Source organism: Callospermophilus lateralis, chromosome 9 (assembly GCF_048772815.1).
Source record: "Callospermophilus lateralis isolate mCalLat2 chromosome 9, mCalLat2.hap1, whole genome shotgun sequence".
Classification (NCBI taxonomy): Eukaryota; Metazoa; Chordata; class Mammalia; order Rodentia; family Sciuridae; genus Callospermophilus; species Callospermophilus lateralis.
Genome location: NC_135313.1, coordinates 18,390,205 through 18,407,739, shown reverse-complemented (window position 1 = coordinate 18,407,739; position 17,535 = coordinate 18,390,205). Strand labels below are relative to the sequence as shown.

General features: G+C 39.1%; 1 protein-coding gene across 3 annotated transcripts in view; it reads left to right on the top strand.

Moving 5' to 3' along the window:
* Positions 1-444: 444 nt before the first annotated feature.
* Positions 445-17,535, top strand: part of Ttll4 (tubulin tyrosine ligase like 4) — a 40,919-nt gene continuing 23,828 nt past the window's right edge. For all 3 annotated transcript variants that reach the window (XM_076865495.2, XM_076865497.2, XM_076865494.2), the window contains exon 1: positions 445-585. The gene's annotated coding sequence lies outside the window, so the exon portion shown is untranslated. The remainder of the gene's footprint in view (positions 586-17,535) is intronic.

The window sequence follows — 17,535 nt, the reverse complement described above, 5'->3', positions numbered from 1 at the left end:
ACTTGAAGCTCATCTAACAGGTGGTTAAAGATTTGTCTGTTGTGTAGGTTGGGTTTAGGGGAAAGTGAATTGGAGGGAAGCAGAGTGAGCTCTTTACGGAGCTCAAATTGAAAGGCTTTTAGTGGAAATTCTTTGACAGGGTTTGGGCCCTTTGATTTCAGAAGAGCAAAATGAGGCACGGCCAAAGAGTCCATATGGTTTAAGTGGAATCAGAGTAGAAAGGGAAAGTCCTGGATTCCCACAACGGAGCCTTCAGCTTCTGGACTACCTCTCCCAGAATTCCGCTCGCCGGAAAGGACTGCGCGTGCGCAAGGCCGGTGCCAGCCCTTCTCCACAGACCTCGTAAGGCCCGAGATTCCGCGCGCCGGCTCCTCGTTCGACCCCGCCCGCCCCTTCCAGGCCCTCGATCTGTCCGCTGGGGGCGCGCTCAGTGCGTGGCAGGCGACAGCGGCACCGGCTGCTGAGCGCGCGGGTCGCGTGGCGGTGCGTGGTTGCTAGGGGCGCCTGAGGTCGTCTGCTCGCCCAGCAGGCGGAGGGAAGGAAGCAGCGCAGAGACGACGCGAAGCCAGGCAAGGGGTTCTCAGGGTGAGTGTGGCTGCGGAGCCGGGGACCGACCCCAGACCCTCCGCCGGCCCGACGCTTCCGCCCCTTCCTCTCCCCCGGTCCTCCAACGTGGTTCCCTAGCCCTCCGGCTGCTCCCGCCCGGTCCCGCTTCCGGCTCACCACCTTTCCATCCTTTCATGGGCGAGGGGGCCGCGGCCTCCTCCTCGGCCTCGTTGGAGCCTTTCTCCGCGCGGCCACGCCGGTGAACTTGTATGGCTTCGGCTGTGGGTAGCCGAACCCCACAGCACCCCCCGGGTCCTGGCCCCCGTGCCGCCTTTTTCCCGCCGCGCTGCGGTTTAAATTCCCCTTGTCTAGGTGGGAGCCCAAGCGCTTCCCAGGCTTCAGGGCCGAATTTAACGTGGGTACCTACTTTTAAACTCTACGGGATCTGAGAGCTTGTGGAACTTTTCATTTTTCCATCTAGTTCTTCTTTTATCATTGATAACCAACTTTTAAAACATCGACAAATGTTTAGTGAGCCAGGCTACTGTGGAAGGAACTGGGAGAATATAGAGGCGTATAAGACAGCATGTTTCTATGGAACTTAGTAGTGGAGGGGAGATTTTTAATCTTGTAAGCAAGCATTTTCCATACTATGGTCTGTGCTGTGGTAAAACAGAAGAGAAGCATTCAAACTAGACTTGCTTGGGAAGGTACATTATCCCTGTTCCCCCTGGTCTTCCTATTCCCATTCTGGATCTAGGAAATGCTTAATCTGTCCTTTATGGGGGTCATTTTAGATACTCCAAATCATGTCTTCTTAATTTAAGCACCTGTTGATTTAGCCAATCATCAGGCATCTGGTGGAGCCTTTGGGAGAATGATCCATCCCATCCTTTCACTTCTTGCAATCAATACCGAGACCCTGTTTTCATAAAAACCACCCCAATTGTGCCCAGAAAGTTACCAGCTCTTACGGATTGGACAAAACCTATCCTTGAAAAGTTATCAAGTGTTTTCTGGGAATAAAAGGATGGGAAGACATTTCAGATAATAAATCGGCTTAGAAAGATTCAGCAAGGCTTGAAAAACGCACAAACCTGAATCAGTTTGACAGACATCCTGTGACAGATAGGAAGAGGAAAGTTAACTGGAGTTAAACCATAAAAGGCCTTGGATATTTTGCTGGATTAGAACTATATCCTCCAGAGCGATGGTTTTCAAGTTGGGTTATCAGGGACCCAGACTTCCCAGGGATATTCCTGCATGTATAGCTTTAGATGAATAAATTCCCAGACTTGCAGCTTTCAAATGAAGTCTTTTCTTAAAGAGGGACAAGGGGGCTTGTACTTCGCACTTCCAGTATTTTATCCTCCTCAGAAGCCAAGTAGGAATACTATGGAAATGCTGATTTCAGGAAAGCCTTCTTTAGTGATTAAGTTGCCTTCCAAATGCAGATGGCTTCTTGCCTTTGCCTGTCTAGTACACATTGCTTTTCAAATGAAACTTGTTGCTTGTTGGCATGTTCTACATTCAAAAGAGTACAACAGTAAACAGCTGGACTGTGTTATGGGATCATGGGTTTTTAAAGCTATATTGGATAATTTTAGATTTCTCTTAGTGTGCTATTCAGCAAGATAGTAAAAACCAATTTTATCAAATCAAGTGATGAAATCTTATTCTTTAATTATTATTTTTATTTATTCTACTTAGTTGTGCATGACAGCAGAATGCATTTTAATTCATCATATACAAATGGAGTGCAACAATGAAATATATTCTGATTACAGTTCTTGAACTGGGGATGCTGCTTAGTTGTAGAGCACTTGCCTAGCGTGCATGAGGCACTGGGCTTGATCCCCAACACTGAAAAAATAATCACAATTCTTAACAGTTTTTTTTTTTTTTTTTTTTTTTTAAGTTTTTTTGGTTGTAGATGGACAAAAAACTTTATGCCATTTATTCATTTATGTGATGCTGAGGATCAAACTCAGTTTCTCACACATGCCAGGCAAGTACTCCACCACTGAGCTGCAACCACAGTCCCAAACATTTATTTTTATGAAATGTTTAATGATTGCTATCTCCTCCTAACAAAAAAGTAAATTTTAAATTTGTGATGAAAAATTTTAAGATGTTAGTGTTGGGGATATGTAGCTCAGTGGTAGCATGCACAGGCTCTGGGTCTGATGCTTGGCACCAAAAAAAATTTTTTTTTCTTTCTTTTTAAATTTTTTTTGTATGCAGGATTGAACCCAGGGGCACTTAACTACTGAGCCACATACCCTGTCCTTTTGTTTTTTATTTTGAGACAGGGTGTCAGTAATTTTCTTAGGACCTCACTAAATTTCTGAGGCTGATTTTGAACTTGTACCTGTCTCAGTCTCCGGAGCCACTGGGAATACAGGTGAGCTCCACTACGTGCAGCTTTTCTTTCTTTAGTTGTCAACTTGAAGAATACATGGTTTAACAAATTATTTTGGGGATATGTGAGTAAAATCATTTGAAGACTGTTCCAGGAAAAACATGAAAAGATAATAGCAGGGAAATAACAACAGATTTGTGCCTGAGGTTCTGTAGGGCTAGTGTGTATGTTGATTAGGAAGGATTTTAGAATGGAGCCAATGAGAAAATTATTATAGTGATTGAGACTGGAGAAAATGAATGTTGCTATAGTGGGAATGGAGAGGTTTAAGAGAGATGTTAAATCTGTTAGAATTGACAAACCTGGTAAGAATACATGCAAGGAGAGTGGGACAAGGAGTGGCATAGAATGCTCTAAGTTTCTGACTTTAGGGACCATGTGGGTGGTGATACTAAAGGAACTATTGAAGGAGGAGCAGCTTTTTTGGGGAGTGGTACCAGGGATTAAACTCAGAGGCATTCACTCTCTGAGCCACATCCCCAGCCCTCCTCCTTTTTAATTTTTTAAGAATATTTTTTAGTTGTAATTGGACACAATTCCTTTTATTTAGTTTATTTACTTTTATGTGGTGCTGAGGATCAAACCTAGGGCCTTACACCGCTGAGCCACAATCCCAGCCCCCCTAGCCTTATTTTGTATTTTATTTAGAGACAGGGTCTCACTGAGTTGCTTAGCGCCTTGCTACTGAGACTGGCTTTGAACTCAAAATCCTCCTGTTTTAACCTGTTAGCCACTTTAGTGTGACACTGCGCCTGGCTGGAGGAGCAGCTCTGTGGGGAAAGATAAAGGAGTTATATTTTGGATCTGCTGAATTTAAGTCCTGTAACACATCTAGGTAGAAAGGCCCAGGAAGTCATTCTGTAAGTCTGGAGCTCGTGACAAAGGTTGGGTGATGACAGTGAGTTGAGAAATGTAGAGCTAGAGTCCTGGGATGGAAGATATTGCTGTGGGAGAATAATTGCAGCTGTTGAGTGCTTCCTGTGTACCAGGCAAAGTGAGAAAACTGAGTTCAGGGAAAAACCAACATTGAAAGAGTGGGTGAAGGAACAGGAGACAGAAGACATAACTGAACACAGAAATGAATATGAATGGAAGGCTGGAGAAGTAGTCATTTGCTGAAAAACTAGATGAAACTTCAGAATCTCTTTGATACTCATGATCTGGATTTAGGTTTAGCATTTCATTATATGACCTTGGAATTATCTGATCACAGACTGCCTGGATTTTTAGTATGGAACTGTGTACCTTGGTCTGCCAGTGAAGTACAGATAAAAGGTCTTTCTTTAATGTCCTGAACTTCTCAACCTCTCTTCTGGAAGAACTGGGAACAAATACTGACAATGCTAATTCTCTTAGGCCCCCAAATACCTAGAAGCTTGTACTTCAGAACCCTCATGGATGTCCTGGACAGGCAGTGTTGCTCTAGACTAGGAGTTCCCAGGCCTTTTCAACTCAAGACTATTCAGAAAGCTTTTTGAGATTTTGTGTATGTGTGTTTATTTTAGTGTGAGATATATATTTCAACTTTGTGTGTGGGGGGTTGTACTGGTACTGGGAATTGAACCCAGGAACATTTTAACCACTGAGCTACATCCCCAGCCCCTTTTGTCAGTTCTTATTTTAAGACAGGGTATTGCTAAGTTGCCCAAATTCAAACTTGCAATCCTCCTGCTTCAGCCTCCCAAGTTGCTGGGATTATAGGGTGGTGCTGCTGAGGCTGGTTTATATCTCAATATTTATCATATTAGAAACTTAAGTATTAATTCATTTGGATATAATAAGCCCATTAATAGTAAGCCCATTATTAACATAAGTAGTATTTTTAACACAAGTTCTGGTTAGCACAAGTGTGTGTGATGGGGTGTACTGGGGATTAAACCCAGGGGCATTATACCACTGAGTAATGTCCCAGTCTTTTTTATTTTGAGAAAGACTCTTACTAAGTTGTTAAAGCTAGCCTGGCCTTATACTTGTGATCCTCCTGCCTCTTGAATCTCTGGGATTATAGGCGTGTGCTACCACATCTGGTTTATAACTCACATTTTTAAAATGAAAAGTGCTATTGTTCCAAAAATATTAATGAGCAGGGGCTGGGGTTGTGGCTCAGTGGTAGAGCATTTGCCTAGCACACGTGGGACACAGGTTTTGATCCTCGGCACTGCATATAAATAAATAAAATAAAGATGTGTCAATCTACAACTTAAAAAGAAATTAGTGAGCAGAGTAGTATTTTTACAGTGCTCTTTAATGTCAAGCATAATAGAAAACAGCAGGATTTTCATATCTGTTTCTGCATTCACTTTATTGTGACATGTGGTTTGGTTGAATTTTGTGGAAAATCCAACCTCACAGAGATAGTAAGCTGGAAAAAGGAGGAGTATTTCAAGAGCCTTATCAAGGAATTGGGATATTCTTTGATACAACACAAAACAAGGGCTGATTTTCTTAAAGATCAGTTGTAGCATGTAATCTAAAATGTTACCAATGAATTTTTCATACTTTGTCACATTAAAATCCATCTGTTTCTTTTTCACTTTGGATCTTTATACCCACACATGACTTTGTAACATCATGTGGTTGATAGTTGGATGATACTGATCGAGTTATGCAGATCTTCCAAATGTTAACACATTTTATTACATAGTATCAAAAAATCGTATTTGCATAATCACCATAGTTGTTTCAGAAAATTAGTTAAGTACTGGGAAACTGTCAAGCTCCTAGTTGCAGATACAGTTTTGCCAAAATTGGCAACAAATACTGTCAGCTGTTTTTCTTGAGGTGACATGCTTACTTTGTTTCATTTTCCAGACCATGTCTGCCAGATGCCAAAGTCTGAAGAGCTATCACTTAGGGCATTCATTCTTTCAAGTAAACATGGTATCTCACAGAAAAATCTTGCAATTCAAATAATCAAACAGTGCTTTACTTAGAAAGACCCTTCATCCTCTGTATGCATCATGTCTGTTGAATGTACTTTCTTTTTTTTTATTTTTAAATTTGTTTTAATTAGTTACATGTGACAGTAGAATGCATTTATGTACTCTGATATATCATACATAAATGGGATATAATTTCTCATTTTTTGAGTGTACATGTTACAGAATCATTGGTCATGTAGTTACATATCATATATACATACAGTAAATAATGTTTGTTTCATTCTTCTATCTTTCCTATCCCCACATCCCCTCCTTTCCCCTCCCATCACTTCCCTCTACCTAATCTAAGGTAACACTATTATCCCTAGTGTCCCCCACCTTATTGTGAGTTAGCATTCGAATATTAGAGAAAACATTCCGCCTTTGGTTTTGTGTGATTGGCTTATTTTGCTTAGCATGATATTCTCCAACTCAAACCATTTACTGGCAAATGCCATAATTTTACTCTTCTTTAAAGCTGAGTAACATTCCATTGAGTATATATACCAGATTTTCTTTATCCATTCATCTATTGAGGGACACCTAGGCTGGTTCCATAGTCTAGCTATTGCAAATTGAGCTGCTATTAACATTGATATGGCTGCATCACTGTACTATGCTGATTTTAAGTCCTTTGGATATAAACCAAGGAGTGGGATGTCTGGGTCAAATGGTGGTTCCATTCCAATTTTCTAAGGAATTTCCATACTGCTTTCCATAGTGGTTGCACCAATTTGCAGTCCCACCAGCAATGTATGAGTGTACCCTTTTCACCAGCTCCTCGCCAACATTTATTGTTGTCTGTATTCTTTTTTAAAAAAAAATATTTATTTTTTTAGTTGTAGTTGGACACAATACCTTTATTCCATTCATTTATTTTTATGTGGTTCTAAGGATTGAACCCAGGGCCTCACACATGTTAGGCGAGTGCTCTATCATTGAGTCACAATCCCAGCCCCTGTTGTCTGTATCTTGATGATTGCCATTCTGACAGGAGTGAGATGAAATCTTAGAGTAGTTTTGATTTGCATCTCTCTAATTGCTAGAGATGTTGAACACTTTTTCATATATTTGTTGATCATTTGTATTTCTTCTGTGAAATGTCTGTTCACTTCCTTAGCGCATTTATTGATTGGGTTATGTTTTTTGTTGTTAAATTTGAGTTCTTTGTATATCCTAGAGATTAATGCTTTATTGGAGGTGCATGTGGTTAAGATTTTCTCCCAGTCTGTAGGCTCTCTCTCTACATTATTGTTTCCTTTGCTGAGAAGAAGCTTTTTAATTTGAATCCATCCCGTTTATTGATTCTTGATTTTACTTCTTGCACTGTAGGGGTCTTGTTAAGGAAGTCAGTGGTGAAGATTTTTTCTTCTGTTAGCTGCAGGGTCTCTGTTCTAGTGCCTAAGTATTTGATCCACTTTGTGTTGATTTTTGTGCAGGTTTAATTTCATTTTCTACGTATGGATTTCCAGTTTTGCCAGCACCATTTGTTGAATATGCTATCTTTTCTGTAGTGAATATTTTTGGCACCCTTGTCTAGTATGAGATAATCGTATTTATGAGGGTTTTCTCTGTGTCCTCTATTCTGTACTCTTGGTCTACAAGTCTATTTTGGTGCCAATACCATGCCATTTTTGTTACTATGGCTCTGTAGTATAGTTTAAGGTCTGGTATTGTGATGCCTCCTGCTTCACTTTTCTTGCTTAAGATTGCTTTAACTATTCTGGGTTTCTTTTCCAAACAAATTTCATGATTGCTTTTTGTATTTCTATGAAGAATGTCATTGGAATTTTAATAAGAATCGCATTAAATCTATATAATGCTTTTGGTAGTATGGCTATTTTGAGAATGTTAATTCTGCCTATCCAGGAGCATGGGAAATTTTTTCCATCTTCTGAGGTTTTCTTCAATTTCTTTCTTTAGTGTTGTAGAGGTCTTTCACCCTTTTGTTAGATTGACTCTCAGGGTTTTTTTGTTGTTGTTGTTGTTTGTTTTTTTGAGGCTATTGTGAATAGAGTAGTTTTCCTAATTTTTCTTTCAGTGGATTCATTGCTGATGTATAGAAATGCATTTGATTTATGGTGTTGATTTTATATCCTGCTACTTTGTTGAACTCATTTGTTAGTTCTAGAAGTTTTCTGGTGAAATTTTTTGGATCTCCTAGGTATGGAATCATGTCATCAGCAAATATTGATAGTTTGAGTTGTTCTTTACCTATTTGTATCCCTTTAATTTCTTTCTTTTGTCTAATTGCTTTGGCTAGAGTTTCAAGGATGATGTGGAATAGAAGTGGTGAAAGAGGACATCCTTGTTTTGTTCCACTTTTTAGTGGGAATGCTTTTAATTTTTCTTCATTTAGAATGATGCCGACCTTGGGTTTGGCACATATAGCTTTTACAATGTTGAGGTATGTTCCTCCTATCCCTAGTTTTTCTAGTGTTTTGAACATGAAGGTGTGCTGTATTTTGTCAAATGCTTTTTCTGAATCTTTTGAGATGATCATATGATTCTTGTTTTTAAGTTTATTGATATGATGAATTACGTTTATTGATTTCCATATGTTGAACCAACCCTGCGTCCCTGGGATGAATCCCACTTGATCATGGTGCACTGTTTTTTAAATACGTTTTTGTATATGATTTGCCAGAATTTTATTGAGATTTTTGCATCTATGTTCATCAGGGATACTGGTCTGAAGCTTTTTTTCCCTTGATGTGTCTTTGTCAGGTTTTGGTATCAGGATGATATTAGCCTCATAGAATGAGTTTGGAAGGGTTCCCTCCTTTTCTATTTCATGGAATACTTTTAGGAGTATTTGTGTTAATTCTTCTTTGAAAGTCTTGGAACTCGGCTGAGAATCCATCTGGTCCTAGGCTTTTCTTGGCTGGTAGGCTTTTGATGGCATTTTTCTATTTCATTACTTGAAATTGGTTTGTTTAAATCATTATGACCTACCTCCTCATTCAGTTTGGGTAAGTCATATGTCTGTCTTCAATATTTTCTATTTTATTAGAGTATAAATTTTCAAAATAGTTTCTAGTTATCTTCTTTACTTCAGATGTGTCCATTGTGATATTTCCTTCTCCATCTTGTATTTTAGTAATTTGAGTTTTTCCTCTGTTTCTCTTCGTTAGCATGGCCAGGGGTTTATCTATTTTATTTACTTTTTTAAAGAACCAACTTTTTGTTTTGTCAATTTTTTCAGTTGTTTCTTTTGTTACGATTTCATCAATGTCTGCTCTGATTTTAATTATTTCCTGTCTTCTACTGCTTTTGGGTGTTGATTTGTTTCTTTTTCTAGGGCTTTGAGATGTAGTGTTAGGCCATTTATTTGTTGACTTTTTATTCTTTTAATGAATGCACTCAGTGCAATAAACTTTCCTCTTAGTACTGCCTTCATAGTATCCCAGAGATTTTGATATGTTGTATCAGTGTTCTTGTTTACTTCTAAGAATTTTTTTATTTCATCCTTGATTTCTTCTACTATCCATTCATCACTCAATTGGGTATTATTTAGTTTCCATTTGTTATAGTAGCTTGTATTTTTTATTTTATCGTTGATTTCTAATTTCATTCTATTGTGGTCTGATAGAATGCACAGTATTATCTCTGCTTTTTTGTATTTACTAAGAGTTGCTTTGTGGCATAAGATGTGGTCTATTTTAGAGAAGGAGCCATGTGCTACTGAGAAGAAAGTGTATTTACTCATTGTTGGATGAAATATTCTATACATCTGAAGTCTAAATTATTTATTTATTTTTTAATATATATATTTATTTTCCAGTTTTTGGCGGACACAACATCTTTGTTTGTATGTGGTACTGAGGATTGAACCCGGGCCGCACGCATGCCAGGCGAGCGCGCTACCCCTTGAGCCACAGCCCCAGCCCAAGTCTAAATTATTGATTGTATTATTTAGTTCTGTAATTTCCTTACTTAATCTTTTTTTTTTTTTAAATTCTGTCCAGTAGTGAGAGAGGTGTGTTAAAGTCACCCAGTATATTGTGGTCTATTTGACTCTTGAAATTGAGAAGGGTTTGCTTGATGTACATAGATTCTCCATTGTTTGGGGCATAAATATGTTATGTCCTGCTTATATATATTCTTCCTTTGAGAAGTATGAAATGTCCTTCTTTGTCTCTTTTGATTAACTTTGGTTTGAAGTCTACTTTGTCTGAAATGAGAATGGAAACTCTTGCTTGTTTATGTAATCCATGTGAGTGATAAATTTTTTCCCATCCTTTCACCTTCAGCCCATGGATTTCTTTGCCCATGAAGTGAGTCTCTTGAAGACAGCGTATCATTAAGTCTTGCTTTTTAATCCAATCTGCCAGTCTGTGTCTTTTGATTGATGAATTTAAGCTATTAACATTCAAGGTTATTATTGAGATATGATTTGTATCCCCTGTCATTTTGATTTATTTCTGGGTTTTGCTTTTTTTAAAGATTTTATTTTATTTTATTTTTTTAATATTTATTTATTTAGTTTTCGGCGGACACAACATCTTTGTATGTGGTGCTGAGGATTGAACCCAGGCCGCACGCATGCCAGGCGAGCACCCTACCACTTGAGCCACATCCCCAGCCCCTAGTTGTGAATTCTTTTAATTTGTTTATCATGGAATGTTTTAATTTCATCTTCAAATCTGAAACTTAATTTTGCTGCATATAAAATTTTTGGTTGGCATCTGTTTTCTTTCAGAACCTGAAATATATTATTCCAGGACCTCCTAGCTTTGAGGGTCTGGGTTGAAAAATCAGTTGAGATCCGAATTGATTTCCCCCTATACATAATTTGATTTTTTTCCTCTCACAGCCTTTAAAATTTCATCTTTATTCTGTATGTTAGTCATTCCATTATAATGTGCTTTGGTGTGGGTCTGCTGTAATTTTTGTACATTTGGGGTCCTGTAAGCCTCTTGTATTTGATTTTCCATTCCATTCTTTAGGTTTGGGAAAATTTCTGCTATTATATTATTGAAAAGAATGTGCATTCCTTTGGTTTGTGTCTCTGCTCCTTCATCTATTCCAATAACTCTTAAATTTGGTCTTTTCATTTTATCCCATAATTCTTGGATGTACTGTTCATGGTTTCTTACCATCTTCTCTGTATGTTCAACTCTACTTTCAAAATTAACATTTTGTCTTCATTGTCTGAGGTTCTGTTTTCCAAGTGGTCTAGTCTGTTGGTGATACTTTCTACTGAATTTATAATTTGTGTACTGATTCCTTCAATTTGAGGATTTCTGCTTGTTTTTTTTTCCCATGACCTCTAACTTTTTATTGAAGTGGTCTTTCACATCCTATATTTTTTCTTTGATTTCACTTCTTGTACTATCCTTTACTTCACATATCAATTTAACTATATACAATCTGAATTCCTTCTTGGACATTTTTTCTACTGTGTTATCAATGGCTTCTATTGTTGAAGCATCTTGGTTTGTTTGGGGTGCTTTATTCCTTTGTTTTCCATGTAGTTATTGAGTTTTCCCATCTAAAAGTATGAATTTGGGGGCTGGGGATATAGTTCAGTTGGTAGCGTGCTTGCTTCGCATGCACAAAGCCCTGGGTTCAATCCCCAGTATCATCAAAAAAATAAATAAATACAAATAAATAAATAAAAGTATGAATCTGAGGCAGGATAAATTCTACCCTGTAGACCTATAGTGTTCCTGAAGGTTTCTAGTGCTTCACCTTTACTGGTGAGACCAATATCAACAGCACCCAGTGTACACAATATATAGCATTAAACTTAATAGCTCCCAGTAAGGTGTCTACTGCTTTCTTACATTAAACCAAAATAATGAGTTCAATAACTATCTATAGTACAAACAGAATATTGTATGTACTTTCTATCTATCTGTCCCTTTTGCAGTACCCAGGTCCTCACACATACTAGACAAGTGGTCTACCACTGAGCTCTCCAATCCCCCTACTTCTCATTTTATCCATACAGAATATTAAGAAGCATTATACTTAAGGGTTTTGAGATTCAGTATGATTTTTGCTGTGTCATCAAGCAGAACTGGCATTCTTTCACTGTGTGGCAAAGAAGTCTATAATAGTAAAGGGTCAAAGTTGGCATTGTCCTGATTGATGGTAAAATGCTGTTTTTTTTTTGTTTGTTTGTTTGTTTTTGAGAGAGAGAGAGAGAGAGAGAGAGAGAGAATTTTAATATTTATTTTTTAGTTCTCAGCGGACACAACATCTTTGTTTGTATGTGGTGCTGAGGATCGAACCCGGGCCGCACGCATGCCAGGCGAGCGTGCTACTACTTGAGCCACATCCCCAGCCCAGATGCTGTTGTTTTACTCATCATTGCTTTAAAGAAAGCACTGCTGTAAGATCAGCATAGAAAAAAATGTACATTCCATCTTAATTCTGTTATGAAAATAGTTTTGACACAGAAGAATCTCAGTGTCCCCTGAAGGTCTGTGAACTAGGCTTTGAGTGTTGCCACTCCAGTGCTTACCTGAAGAGGAAGGAGTTTCCTTTCACAGCTGATAAAGGTCAAGGCTTTAGGAAAGCTGGCTGCCTGACTATACACAAAGCCTTTTCTATGGTTTGTAGATTTTCCTCCCTCTACTATAGCTGCTCACTTGTTTTGCATTACTGAACCATGTTCTCCCAAAGCTTCTTGTGACTTCATGTATCTTCACTTGTGATACTGACGCTTCTTATTATATCTTGGATGCTGACCTTCCTCAGTATGGCTTTAAGTTGCTTGTTCAATTTTCTTTAGGGAGACATAGTTTGGGATTTATCTCAAACTATGAGTCATTTATATCTTCTAACAGCTATTGAAGAGTAGGAGTAATATCATCAGAGATCTTGTGGATTGCAGACTCTGAGCCATTTCTTATGTCCTGAGTTCTCCTGGTGAAGGGGAGAAACGCCTGATTGAGGAGGAAAAGAAAACTGCAGATCCCAAGTACCACATACCCTGGTGCAATCTAGGAGAGTGATTTAATCAGTGGGTAATGAATAATTGCTTTTTGTAGAAATAGAAACCTGTCTGAGAAGATCTGGGCCTGTCCCCTAGAGACTTGATGGTTTCAGACAACAGCAATAGATTCTCTGGCATAGGCCACTAATCCTTCGTGCTTGAGGTCACTAATCCTGCCTGCTTGAGGAAACTTGAGACAAAATTACCCCACAGAGATTGGACTGAACAGGCAGTTTATAAATGCAATGGATGTTCAGGTTCTTCAAACTGGATGCTTTCAGAAGGAGAGAATCTGGAGCCAGGGACTTAGGTGGGGGTGCCACCACAGCAGCCCTGTACTTAACGATGATGTCTTGGCACTGGGCTAGAAAGGGATGTTTGAGGCCATTTTGTTTTACCTGTAGAAAACTGTACAGTTCTTTACCTCCACTCTTATCCCTTTGGCCAGTGTTTTGTTGTTGTTTGTTTTATTTTTAATTTAATTTTATTTTTTGTGGTGCTGGGGATTGAACCCAGGGCCCTGTGCATGCAAGGCAAGCATTCCACCAACTGAGCTATATCTCCAGCCCATTTGTTTTATTTTTATTTATTTTATTTTTATTTATTTATTTATTTTATTTTATTTTTTTTTTAAAGAGAGAGTGAGAGAGAGAGAGAGAGAATTTTTTTTTAATATTTATTTTTTAGTCTTGGTGTACACAACATCTTTGTATGTGGTGCTGAGGATCGAACCCGGGCCGCACGCATGCCAGGCGAGCGCGCTACCGCTTGAGCCACATCCCCAGCCCCTTGTTTTATTTTTAATAGCTTTGTGGATATATAATTGTCATTGGACATATCCATCACCCCAAAGTCAGTTGTTTTTAAACTTTGTTCTGGGAAACTATAGTGCCCCATGAAATTGTTGGGGGAGGAGACTTGGGTTCTTCACCATTTCTGTCAGAATAGTTCTGCATTTGTTTCCTGTAGATACACAGGAATTTCTTTTAAAACCCATCATTTATATGGCATTACCACATGGAAAGTGGATAGTGGTATAAGATAGTTTTGGCAGAGTATCAAATGGGATATACAATAGGTACTCATGGAGAAGGTGGGGCTTGGGCCAGGTCAAGAAAAGGTAGATAAAATACCATAAGGACTCAGAAGGAAGAGAATTCATGAATACAGCTTTGCAGATGGGCATCTAAAAGGTTTATTTAGGACTTTAGTGTAAGCACAATTTATATGACAGAATTCAAGATGGGAAGAAATGAGAATAAGCCTAAAAATATATGTTATGGATAAACTATGGAGTCTTACAACTCAAACTAAGAAATCTGTTTTTTTTTTTGTTGTTGTTGTTATTGTTGTTTTTTAATTGACACACACAACAGATTATGTGGAGTGTTTGTAAAACACACAGATTTACTAGCTGCACTCCAGAACAATTAAATCATCAGTGAAGGTGGGGCTTAGAGGTCAGCATCCCAGATTATTCTGATGCAGGTGGTTGGTGGACCACCATGGTGTGGTCATGGGCAGTTTTTTTTTTTTTTTTTAAGATGTTGAATGGACCTCATTTTACTCATTTATTTATATGCGGTGCTAAGAATCTAATTCAGTGCCTCACACATGCTAGGGAAGCGCTCTACCACTGAGCCACAATCCCAGCTCATGGGCAGTTTTTGAAAAGGGAATGACATGATCAAGCAGTATATGGGCAAAATTATTGCAGAGATTGTCTGCAAGATGAAATTAGGAAGGGCAGACCCTGGAGGCCTAAACTTCTGTTTGGATGCTGTTATAGTAAGTCCATATCTGGGATGATGGTGGAAATAATAAAAAGAAGAAGAATGTTATGAAGACAGACTCTCATGTTTCATGAGTAGTTTGGCTTTGGCAAAATAAAGGAAAGGGCTGTCCACCACCACTCCCACCCCAGAACTGGGGATACCACCCAGAGGTGCTTTATCACTGAGCTACACCCCCCAGCCCCTTTTTATTTTGAGACAAGGTCTTGCTAAGTTGCCCAGGCTAGCTTTGAACTTGTGATCCTCCTGCTTCAGCCTCCTGAATAGCTGAAATTACAGGTGTGTGTCACCATGATCAGGTGGGGAAATAAGGGAAAGGAGGAAGTCAGAAATACTTAAGTTTTCCGTTTAGGTGACTAGGAGACAGAAGGTTTCACCAAAGGAAGATGGAAGGTCAGGAGTAGAGAGCCAGTTTGATAATGCTGGATTGAAGTGGTTGGATATGAATTTGGACCAGATGGAGCAGGTAGTTGGTGATGTGGACATGAAGCTTGAGAGTGATCTGGCCTATGTGACTATCCTCCTGCAGATAATATTTGAAATTATGAGAACAGATAGGTTTGATGTGGGAGAGAGGATAAGAGAGGAATTGTAGATGATTTTGGAGGGTGCCAAAGAAGAAGAATGGACATCAGCTATAGAAGGAGTTGGGCATAGCTGTGGCAGAGTTAATGTGCCAAGTAAAGAAGTAGCAACCATGATATGGAGATAAGGGGGCACACGTTAAAAATGAAGTGGTTCACCTGTGACTTTGCTGGTGTGCTGCTGTGATGTGTTATAATAAAAAATTGATATTTGGCCTCTGTCCTTTTTTTTTAGCTCATAGCTCCTAATATCCTTTAATCTCCTTAATGATGAGTGTCTTTTTGTGTGCTAGTTAGATGACCCTAGCTCCTGGGTAGCCTCTGCATAGGAGGCTGGTTGCCAGGGGAACCAATCATGTGATTAGATGGCTGGAACTTTCAGTTCCACCCCCAAACTCTGGGGAGGGGTGTGGAGCTGAAGTCCAGTTGATCACCAGTGGTTAGTGATTTAATCAGTCGTGTCTATATAAAGCAACCTTCCTAAAAACCCCAAAGGGCAGGGTTTAGAGAGCTTCCAGATTGCTGAACACTTGCAGGTATGTGGAGGGTAGTGTGGAGGGAAAAGTTTCCTTCAGTTCTGTGAGCTACTCTAGCAAATTATTCATAGCCAAGGAGAGGCTTGGATTTTTAGTTGATTTGTCAGAAGCACGGGTCATAGCCTGAGACTTAATAACTACAATCTGGAATGTAAGCAGTGTGTGTGATTAAGCCCTTAACCTATGGGATCTGAGCTATTTTAAGGCAGATAGTATCAGAATTGAATTGAAGGACACCCAGCTGGTGGCCACTAGAGAACACCTTGGTATGTGTCCCCCACATAGCGCTTTTGTTGACCAGAGGTGAAGTCTTCTGTGTTGTGTTGTAAATTAGCACATTAAAGTAGAAAAATTGTTACTTAGCTGGTCAGAAGTGTAGATGCATTTGTTTATTTAACAAATATTTAATGTGCCCTGTTTATGTTTCTAGGGCTGAGCACACACTTGTATAAATACGGTCCCTGTTCTTAAAGAGCTTTCATTCTGGAAGATAGGCAAATAACAAAGAAATGCATAATTAATTGAAATTTTCATTTTATAATATAATAAATAGGTAAGTGACTCATTTATGTAATTCAGATATTAAAATATTAGAAAAGGTATACACAGGGAAGTCTCTTGTCTTGGTGTTTCCAACCCTATTGGTAATCTTTTGTAAAGAATCATTTCATTGTTTACCCCTTTATTGTATTTTTAGGCAAGTATAAGGAAGTATTAAAATATCACAGGTTTAGATAGTAGATGAATGAAATGGAATAAACAGGGTAGTACAATAGGGAATGATTGTGGGTGGGGCAGTATTAGAGAGCATTGACAGGGAGGCCTGTTTAGCTCAATACTGAATGAGGGAACTGAACTGGTCATTTGGGGATCTGATTATTTCAGGAGCAACAAATGTGGTGGGAACATGCCTGGTGAGGAGAGTGGCTCTTGACAAGGTCAGAGAGAGTCCAGTCAGATCACTTGCGCCTTAGCACATCAGAAGGCTTTAAGCTATGTTTAAAGAGCACTGTGGCCATTGCCTAGAAAACAGACTGTAAGGAGGAGAAAGAGAAGAAGCAAAGGAATCAGCAGGTAAGAGGTGATAGTGGCTTGATTGAGCTAATGACTGTGGAAATTAGAGACCAGTATTTGAAGCTGGAAAGACCTGTTGATGGACTAAGTGGAAGTGAAGATCTGCTGAGGTTAGGGAGAAGTCCTAACACCCCCAGGCATGTTGGGAATTTCTGTTACTTGGATGCCTGTTCCAGGGCCTGTGGCCCCGCTATTCTACCTGGATTTTTAAAAATTATTATTAAGTCTTTTTTTGTGCAGTTGTAACTTATTTTCTGCCCCTACCTCTAAAAGATTAATTGAGCAAGGGAGGAATATGATTGATTCATTAGTCCTCCTGCCATTCCCCCTGGTATGGCTTTGTTAAAATCTGATGTTCCTGTCTAATTTAAGGAGATTAAAAGATGATGTTTTCCTTCCTTGAATGACAGTGATTACAGAAACTCTTGAGCTTCCTAGAGTTTCCTTGTTTCTATCTCTTTAGTCCCTTTAGTTCTTATCCCAGCCTCTTGGGTTTCTGTTTCTCTGTTTGTTGCTGAGAGCACCTGTTTTTTTTTTTTTTCTGTTGAGGGCAAGATAAGGACTTGGGTTTTACTGGGCAGTGAGGTTTTCATGTAGAATCAGGTTTAAACAGCACTACCCTCTAAGTATTGGAGGCCTCCTCTGCCCCCATTATGCATCGATGGACACCAAAGTGCTTCTGTTAAACATGATCTGTCAGGCTCCAGTGTTTG